Source organism: Adiantum capillus-veneris, chromosome 12, assembly GCF_014529385.1.
Source record: "Adiantum capillus-veneris isolate H3 chromosome 12, ASM1452938v2, whole genome shotgun sequence".
NCBI classification, from domain to species: Eukaryota; Viridiplantae; Streptophyta; class Polypodiopsida; order Polypodiales; family Pteridaceae; genus Adiantum; species Adiantum capillus-veneris.
In genome coordinates this window covers 79324034-79334595 of record NC_140942.1, presented here as the reverse complement: position 1 = coordinate 79334595, position 10562 = coordinate 79324034, and the positions used below count along the sequence as shown (strand labels likewise).

At 42.5% G+C, this 10562-nt stretch overlaps 1 pseudogene; it reads right to left on the bottom strand.

Annotated features, from left to right (window-relative positions):
- Positions 1-8285: 8285 nt before the first annotated feature.
- LOC147446007 (uncharacterized) lies at positions 8286-9746 on the bottom strand (annotated as a pseudogene).
- Positions 9747-10562: the final 816 nt, after the last annotated feature.

Genomic DNA, 10562 nt, shown 5'->3' with positions numbered 1-10562 from the left:
CATCGCCATCTACGCCAGGTTTTGCACGGCTGACTGTTCCTAGAAGCTACACACCTCTACCTACTCCGCCAGGAGCCACCCCACTCGACACTCCTCGCTTCGGGGCCCAGACGTCGGTGGAGACACCTGACGTCCGTACCCCCATCGACACGCCGCTAGAGACCCCTACCGGGACACCCATGTTCACGCGTCACCGGCCAGAGGGCTTGCCTTACTCCGTCGACATCAGCGGCGGCATCATCATGGATGATGACGGCAAGAAGGTGATCTCGCGCATGCGTGGTCTTTGCTCTCAGCTGTTTAGACACTACATACTAAACAAATGGAGTGAAGTACCAAGTGATTTAAAAAACAGAGTCATCAGCATACTTCATGATGAGTTTCCCGTTCCAACACGGATCAGCGCTTCAATGAAGACCTGATGAAGATTCGAATGCGCGAATACTGCAAACACAAGCGTTCCGAAGTGCAAAAAGCAATCAAGAATGGGTGGAACAGGCCAGATTGGCTGGCCAAAGAAGATTGGAAGAATGCGAAGAAAGCAGCGCGCGAGAATCCCGACAAGTGGAAGCAACAAAAGGATGCAGCCAGAGCGCGAGTAGAGGCAGGGAGCTCGCACCACTTGGGGAGCGGTGGATGGGCATCATTTGAGGCCGATTTTGTAAGTGTTTTCACATTGCTCTTTATGTTCGATAGTTTAGGGTTTATGAGTTTTTTAATTCTAACATAATGAAATCTTTGTATGTTTTGACAGTGGTCGATGACAGGACGTGATCCCACACCGTACGAGCGCGAGTACGTAGGCAGGAAGGGCTTAAACGCCCTGATAGACATTCTCAGTTCTCGCGGCGGCATGGTTAGTATTAGGGTTTACTCTTTTTTATTTTTTGTATTGTTTTATAAATGTCGTTATATGTTTATACTTACTGAAAGCTGTCTTATTGTCTTTTTTTTGCAGAATCCGACTGATACTCCGCTTGGACGCGATGAGACGTCTGACTAGACGACGTCAGTTTAGCCGTAGCTAGATAGCATTAGTTTAGGGTTTCTCATTGCTTATGTATCATGAGACGGATTTTATACGTCTTTTTGAACCATGTATATTATTACATTTGTCACCGCAGTTCCTTTTGCCAATCAATTCTTTATGCCTATAATGTTGTACAATTGTCATTATTACATTTGCCAATCAATTCATTTTGCCTATGATGTGTACAATTGTCAATTTTGCAAACAATGCGTCTTGTGGGTGACTATTTTGGGTCTATTATCTACCCTTGCACTTTTTTTAAAAAGTGAATCAAGTACAATATGGTTGATGGGTGGCAGGGCATTCAATGCCCTGCCACCAAAAAAAAAATCTCTCGGGCGTCGCTATAAGCGTCGCTATTTACGGCTCTGTAGCGTCGCTATGAGCGTCGCTATAGTCTTCTGTGTAAACGTCGCTATATGCGTCGCTATAGGCGTCGCTATAAGCGTCTCTATGAGCGTCGCTATATAGCGACGCTTATAGAGACGCATATAGCGATGCCTATAGCGACGCTCTTGTAGCGACGGTTTTAGCGACGCCGGGGGTTATAAAAACCCAGTGTATTTCCGTCGCTAACAGCGTCACAAGAGCACACAACGTCTTGTAGTGTCGGTGGTCATCTTCCCCGTCTCCACTCGATTCGTGCCTTTTGTCGCTCTTGCTTTGCATCCTCATATTGTGAAATCCACTTTTGCATCACTGGATTGTGAAGCATGCAAAATCGGTTGATTTTAGCCTCTAGATCTTCCGTCATCTTCTTCTCAACACCGAGATTGCACATGACAATCCCAGATATGCGCTCATCATCTATGGTTCATCATAGCGTGTCCCGAGATTTATCAAATCCGTCTAGCCACTCTCCAATGTACACTAGGGACTCTGATACCAAACAACCTTCTGCCATGCTACCCTTCAGACGTGCCTTTTGACGCACATATCCCTTAAGCGTTTTCATGAAACGTTCTAAGAAGAACATCCATCTGGAATGAACTGTGCCAGATATTTCCACCTCATCAACTATGTGAACAAGAAGATGCACCTGAATGGTTAGCATTGTAGTAGGAAAATGTTTCTCAAACATGCACACAAGCTCCGCAGCATTTAGTTTGGCGAATGGTATGGAGTCTACGTTGATCTCCTTTTGTGAGATCCATTGCACCAGCTTTGCAAGTTTGTAGATTGTGTTACGGATGTCGAGAGACAAACATCTCTCAATGGCAACCGGTAAAATAAACTGTAAAGTATGTGTAGCAATGATATTAAAGTCCATATTTTATGCAATGATATTAAAGTCCACTATGAACGTACCTGACACATTTTATGCCAATCGTGTGACTTCAAACTGGTAAGCTTTCCTTCTTTAGTAAAACACGTTCGGAGCGAGTGCATTATGCCAGTGGGGGTCCGCAAAGATCGAATGGTCTCTTTTACTTTGCGTTCTTGGGCTCCTGTGAAAATCCATGGTGCTTTAGGGAGTTTTATCGATCCATCAGAAGCTGTTTGCAGCCAATATTGCTCCATACGATCCACATTTCTAAGGTCAACTCTGGCTCCCAAAGTATCTTTCTTGCCGGTCAGATGGTCCCATAGTAGATTACCCACATTCTTGAATATGTGCATTGGATCGAGCAAGTGATTGATCATGAGTCGGGGCCAGTATGGTAACTCGTACCATAGAGATAGTCTCTTCATCCCTGGAGGCAATCCGTCATCGCACATCTCCTTCTGCTCTAACCATGCTTGTGCAGACATCCTTGGTGGCTCTCTTCCCAAAAAGCCGTCGCGTAACACATGATTCTCTGGAAGATACGCTTGATGACCTTCGTAGATTTGCTTCTTCAGTGAGGGTGCCCTACGTGCATTCAGTCTAGGTCCACATGTGACACATGCTCTGTATCCGCTTGTTTGAAGCCCTGCATGTATACACATGATAATAGATCAACTATGGGAAAAAACAAGATTTACAGTGTCTGAGTGAGGAGTGTCAATAGATCACCTGAGCATTCTGTTAGCCCGGGATAGTCATGCATGGTCCACATTAGAATGCCTCTGATCAAAGCATTCCGTCGTCCTGTGTGTCGGCTCATATCCACCACCTCTATGCCAATCCACAATTGTTGTAGCTCTTCCAATAGTGGACGAAGATACACATCCATATTCCCCACTTTATATCGCCCTGGCACAATCAAGCTTAGCCATAGGTGCCCCTTCTTCGTAGTCAACCACGGGGAATGTTGTAGTTGACGATGACAACGGGCCATACACTGTAAGATGTTGATCTTTGACCAAATGGATTTACGCCATCCATAGCCAGGCCTAAGCGCAAATTTCGAGCTTCCCTGGCAAAATCCGACCATGTTCCATCTATATGTTTCCACGCTACGCAATCTGCAGGAATTCGTAGCACACCATCCGAAGATTTATTCTCCTCATGCCATGATGCTAGGGCGGCCATGGACTTACATTCGAAGAAATGCTTGATGCGAGGAAGCAGAGGGAAATGTCGCAAAACCTTTTGTGGAATTTTTGTCCCGTGGAGATCTACTCGATATCTTTCGGAATCACATTTCGGACACTTCTCCATGTCTATGTATTCCCCTCTGAAAAGAATGCAGTCATTAGGACAAGCGTGGATAGAATTGTAATCCATCCCCAAGTTTCGCAAAATCTTTCTTGCTTCATCTCGGGAATCTGGCATCACATTGTCAGCTGGTAGTATGTGCTCTTTCAGCAATCTACACAACATAAAAATATGATACAGTCGTGTAAAAATCTATCAGATCATTATACATTTAGAGTTTTATTAAAGTAAACTAATTGTAATAGATCACCTGAAAAGCGCTGTGACGCTAGTGTCACTCCATCCAAACTTTGCCTGCATGTTGAGAAGAACCAGGAGTGCTTTCAATCTAGACATACGTGCTCCATTATACAATGGCGTATCGGCTTCACTTTTCATATCATCATAGATAAGCCTTTCTGAATCCATGATCGTCTCGATCATTTCATCAATCTCGGGCTCAAACATTGCCTCGTTGGGAATGTGCTCTGCATGATCATCCCCCGAGCTGTCAGAGGCTACATCTTGTGGCCTCACATATGCTGCTTGACCAAAGCGCCTGCGAACACGTCTATTGGGTTGCAAGATTGCTGCTTGTTGGCCAGCGTCAGAGTTTGACGAGTTATAATTGGCAACAACTCGATCTATAATAGATGGATCGAACTCGCCAAATTCGCGAACGTGCTGCAAAGAAACACGTCTTATCCGTCGCACAGCATGCTTGCATTGATTACAAGGACATAAGACCCTCGTTGAGAGATAGGTGTTTCGGTTGGACGGTCCCACATCCTCGTCGCTACTCATAATGAGGAGAAAAAACTTATAACCTGGACAACAAATTTAATATTCTATTGGCATTCTTCGTCTTATCTCTCTCTCTCTCTCTCTCTCTCTCTCTCTCTCTCTCTCTCTCTCTCTCTCTCTCTCTCTCTCTCTCTCTCTCTCTCTTTACCTCACATTCTCTATTCATGTCCAATCCCCGCACACCTCGGTCTAGAGGTGCACGGAGATCAGAACCACCGGGTTATAATCTCGTCTTTATTGGTCAATACCTATATTTGTGGGTACAAGAAATCTACACACCCACGTCTACATGATACTGCATGTAGTGGACAAAACCCCTTTGCCTCTTCTCTAGCTGTAGCACTTCACAGCATCTTAACATCTTTTCACAGTAGATCTTTTCACTATTCGTCTAACTCTAAACCCTAAACCGTAAGTAATTCTTGCGTGGACTCGATCTAACGTAAATAAGCGTAAATCTAAATAAACATAAGACTAACTAAAAATAAACCTAAATCTAATTTAACGTAAGTCTACATCTAACCTAATCTTTAACGTCTTTTGGGATAGTTTCCTACGACGTTAAAACTCTCTTCTTCTTGTGTGTGTGTGTGTGTGTGTGTGTGTGTGGGTAAACCTAAATAAACCTAAGTCTAATCTAATATAACATAAATCTAAATCTAACGTAAGTTATGTTATATTAAAAACAAAGAACTAAACTAACAGGGATTATAAGAACCTTAAAACTGATTTAACACATAATTTTTCACATAACTCAGCAAGAGTTGGCATTCTCATCACTAAAGATGTGAGAGTTAACTTCCGGCGGTGACGCTACCTCATCTCCATCCACATCTGACGACAGCAATTGGCCCTTTAGACCGTTCTTGCTCTTGTTACTAACTTTGAAGTTGCTGTTGAATGACTAGAGGTTGTCTAGATGGTCATTGTGTCGGGGATGTAGTGACTCTTGCCGCCCTGAAGATCCACCTTCTTCCCTATCTTCTGAAGACATTTCACCAGTACTTTTGGATCGACGGAGCCCACCATGAGTGAAGGCAGCAATACCCTATATTCCATTGAGGGCTTTCTTCACCCGCTTCATGCAGGCATCGCAGTCTATGGAGACCTAAATCTAATCTAATATAACGTAAATCTAAATCTAGCGTAAATAAACGTAAATCTAGTTAAAAATAAACCTAAATCTAATTTAATGTAAGTCTACATATAACCTAATCTTTAACGTCTTTTAAGATAGTTTCCTACGGTTATAACTCTCTTCTTCTTGTGTGTGTGCGCGTGTGTGGATGTGTGTGCCAATAAAAAGAGATAAATGGTATAACCTTTCTATCACCCATGCCAAGTATGATAGATTGATTATGCCATTTCCCTCTTGAATAATAGGTCTTGAGTTCAACTCCTCGTCGGCTAGATCTTTAGGTCTTTTAATTTTAATTAGTTTCCTACGACGTTAAATTAGTTTCTCTCTCTTTCTCTCTCAATGTGTGTGCGTTTTTTTGGATCGTATGCATGTTTTCTCTCTCTTTTCCTCTCTCAATGTGTGCGTTTTTTGTTTATGCATGTTCTCTCTCTCTTTTTCTCTCTCAATGCGTGCGTTTTTTGTTTATGCATGCTCTCTCTCTCTCTTTTTCTCTCTCAATGTGTGTGTGCATTCTTTGTTTATGTATGTGTGTGTGCATTTTTGTTTTTGTTTGTACTCTCTCTCTCTCTCTCTCTCTCTCTCTCTCTCTCTCTCAAAAACACTATGTGTGTGTGTGTATGTGTGTGTGTGTGAGAGAGAGAGAGGGAGAGAGAAAGAGGGGAAGGGAACATGAGAATGAGGAGAGGGAAGGAGCATACCTGGCTCTTCTTCCTCTCCTCGTGTGTGTGTGTGTGTGTGTGTGTGTGTGTGTGTGTGTGTGTGTGTGTGTGTGTGTGTGTGTGGAGAAGAAAGAGAGAGAGAGAGAGAGAGAGAGAGAGAGAGTGAGGGAGAGCGTTACCTGCTCCTTGCTTGAGGGCGCCGAAAAACTCAGATCTGAGATCTGAGTTTTTGGGCGCGCTCGGTTATTTTTTTAGCCCAGCCGGCGTCGCTATGAGCGTCGCAAATTTACAAAGAAATTTGCGATGCTCATAGCGACGCCGGGAATTTTTTTTTTTAGCGTCGCTGTGTGAGCGTCGCTAATATGAATAGCCTCTTGTAGTGGTGCACCATAGAATGAGCACTTTAGGACTATGCACTCATACCAATTTTTTCCTGTCATCAGCAGTTGCCCAACCCGGTACAGATCTACAAACCATCTCGACTTCAAACTGTTATAACTTCCTTACCATAGCTCAAATTGACGAGCCGTAAAGAAAGACCTATAGAGCACTTCAAGCACTACAGTTCTAATCTATAAAACCACATTTTGAAAACATCAATGCAACTCAACTTGTAGACAACAAATTCATTTCTTGGCCCCAAAATCCACAATTAGCATACATTCCATCATCTTGATGTCATAACAGCTTTTGACATAAATCATAAGTTTGCCAAAACCTTGAAAATTCATTAAAAAATATTTCTTTCACCATGTGCCCACAAAGCGGCACGACAACGTGCTGAGAAGGAGGGGTATTTTGATTCACAAGATTTGTCTTATTTTAACTATTTTACTCACAAAAGTGTTTTAAAAAAATTATAAAAAAACCTTGAGTTTACAAAAAAGGGGTCATCTTATTTCCTCACATCATACATGTGTAAGTACAAGGGCTTTTTTTTAACCATTTGAATACACATGATATATATGGGTTCTTATAAGTGCCACCCCTTGAGTATGCAATGCAACCGTAGAAATGCTGGTATTGACATGGTAACATCTCTTATTTGGATACTAGGGCACGAGTGAATAAAACAACTAAAATCACATGGAAAATATGCACTCAATTGGGCTAGCATATAGTAAACAAGTGAGTATCACTTTCCTATCTTTCCTTGGATTAGAAAAAAATTTTAATGGATAGCATTGAAAAAAATATTGAAGTGTCATGAGTGTTTGATGGACAAATGGACTTCAAACAACTAGTTTCAAAGTGTATAGCATGAGGTGATGCTGCCAGATCATTTCCACACTGCTAGTTCGAGTTTAGTACTACCAATTGGACTTTACAATTGTCTCATCTCCTGCTCAAACCTAGCATTGTGAGTTGCACGAAATTGCTTGCATCATATTTAACGCTATGTGTAGCTTACTGAAAAGAAAAAGACGTTGTTGCTTTTATGATGTACCAAATGTATGTTGATATTAGCATTTTATGCAGCACTGTCTGCTCAAGTGAATAAAGACGGCTTGCAGACTTCAAGTTAACGACTTGGTTGACTTTAATTAAGAAAATCACTACTTTTTTTTGAAGGAATTGTCTACTTATTAAAGTTTCTTGCCTATGAGACATGGGCAATGCTTTACAACCTAGTTTCCTTGTGTACGCACATAGAGAGTTATGAGCTCTCAAGCTTCATAGCATACATTATTGCCGATAAAAAAACCAAGATTCAACAAGCTCGTTTTCCCCACTTGAACCCGATCATGTATGTTGTCTTCACGCCCTCTGTAGAATCAAGCCACCACCAACTCTGATTCTACTTCAATGAGTGATACTAGGTGTGTGCCTGCATGGAGAGCGAGAGTGCAAGAGGACACCACGAGTGGGGTGGGGCTCTTACAACAAGCCTATGATCTATAACTCCCTGTCACTATTTGCGATAAGAATAATGATGGTTGATAAATGTAAGTGTTGAGCAATTGGACATGGCTGGGCACATTATTTACCAGAAGGCGGTGGTGATTATATTTAGAAAAAGGACACACATTACAGCAAAATGCTCAAGGAAGGAGCATGAGGATTAGCTAGTCAGTAATTACAACGGGAGATTCAGTTTTTAAGAGCATCAATCTTAGCTCTGATCTTAACAAGAAGGGCTCTAGCTTCATTCCAGTTATTGGTGAGCAGATCCGGGTCCTCCTGGATGTATCTCTCTATCACATCCCTAGTGTAGCATGTATTTGGGTCCACTCTAGTGAGTTGAAACAGGTTTCCAGCAATGCCTAGCACCTTCTTCTTCCTTCTATATATGTGGCATCCTTCAAGGGCTAGCCTTTCTTCCTGCAAAAAAATTTCATCAAAGAATATTCTTAGGTTTGAGAATTGGTAAGCCTCCTCATACATCACACAATTCCTCTGTCTCCAAATAGCCCACATGAATTTTTCCCTAATGTGGTTCCAAATAATAGAAGGAAAGTCTATGTAGTCTCCTAGAAGCACATGTTTCCAAGTGATGAAACGGCCAAGATAGAGCAAGACAATTCTCCAGAAAGGGATATTAAGCGGACTGTTCGTGAAAAACAGATGAGGAAGGTCCTCAATAGTGTTATTGCATCTTGGGCTCAATCCTGATGAGAGCCCAACCTGCACCAGCCTTTGACCTGACCATATAGCTTTGTAGAGAAGGAGCCAAAGAAGAGCAACTTTCTTGGGAGAGTAGGTATGGTCCCAAAGAGTTTTGAATTTAAACATCCATTGTTTCCTATCCAGAGAAAGCCCACATCTCTTATTGAGAATGATGTGAATGGGAGGGGAGATGGGTTTGGGGTAGACTTGAGGGTGAAGGAGAGAGAAACCTCCTAGCCACACTATCCCTTTGAGAGAGAGGGAGGGGGAGCAGTTCAAGAACCATCTAAGAGAGTTAGAGAGGAGGGCCACTCTACGCTTGAGATAGGACAACTCCCAAGGTTGTAGCTGAAACTTTAGGGAAAGCTCCATATTAGAGAGCCAATCAAATGCTGGAGGAGACCATGCATCTTGCCAGGTTTTAACCCCTTTGTTGTGGATGGTGAAAGCTAGTCTTGAACTTTCTACTGGAAGATACTTCAGGGTGACCCAGGGTCACCAAATGGAGTCATTGAGCAACAAAGGTTGACTACGGTTGGACTTCCAATTAGGGGAGAACAGAGACCTGTGCCTGTTCCAAGCTCCCCAAACTGAACGTAGAAGGTCAAAGCCTAAAACATATGAGTAAGGGCTAAACAACAAAGTGAGAAAAGGAAAGTTCTTCCATCCTTTTGAGCTAGAGGCTCTAAAATTGAGAGTGTTTTTGAGCAGGAGTACTGACCACTCTTCACTGTGCTGATGGATTGCTTTGACCACTAGCTTTATGGCTAGTTTATCAGCTAAGGTGAGGATGTTGATGATGCCTAAACCTCCCTTATTTTTTGGTAAACGGAAAATGTCCCACCTGAACTTTGCTCTACCTTTAGTGAAGGGGTCCCCAGACCATAGGAAGTTACAACAGACTTTGACAAGTTCCTTGAGGTGACAGTCAGGGGTCTCCAACATGAGAGGAAGAAGACGACATAGGCTATCAAGAAATGATTGATGACAATGACTCTACCCATGAGGGGACTTTGGAATCCTTTCCACCTTTCCAGTTTGGTCTAAAATCTTTCTAAGACGACCCACTTCCACCTATCTTTAAGAAAAATTTCAAAACCCATGGGGATACCAAGCAGCTGAAAGGGCTGGTGAGGGAGGATCAGTTTGCAACTTGAAGCCAAAAGCCATTGAGGGAGTTCAGAGGAGCCGTGCTTAACTCTAGTCTTTGTGTGATTCATTCAAGAGCCAGAGGTAGTGCGTAATATATGCAAGAATTGCCAGAATTCCGACAGAGTCTCTTCTTCATTAGCAAGTAAACCATTGGTATCATTCGCAAATTGAGAGAGGCATTGCTGCCCACTGGAGTTTGACAGGTTTATGCCTTTAATTTTCCCTTCAAGGAAGTTGGATTTGACTAATCAATTCAGACCATCAACAACTACTGCAAACAATAGGGGAGAGAGGGGGCAGCCCTGTCTAATTGAACTGTTTAGGGTAAAAAAATTGGAGAGGAGCCCATTAAGGCAACCCTTGCCTGGGTGTGTCTGAATAGGGCTTGGACAAAACTTAACAGTGTAGCGCCAAAACCCATCATTTCCAAACTTAGAAGAATGAAGGACCATTCTAGCCTGTCATAGGCTTTGTCAAAATCGATTTTTACAAAGACATTTTATCCTGATTGGACTCTTGGGCATACTCAATGCCTTCCCAAATCGCGATTACTCCTCCAAGATGTTACAACCTTTTATATAACCTTTCTATTTAGAGGAATTCCATTTC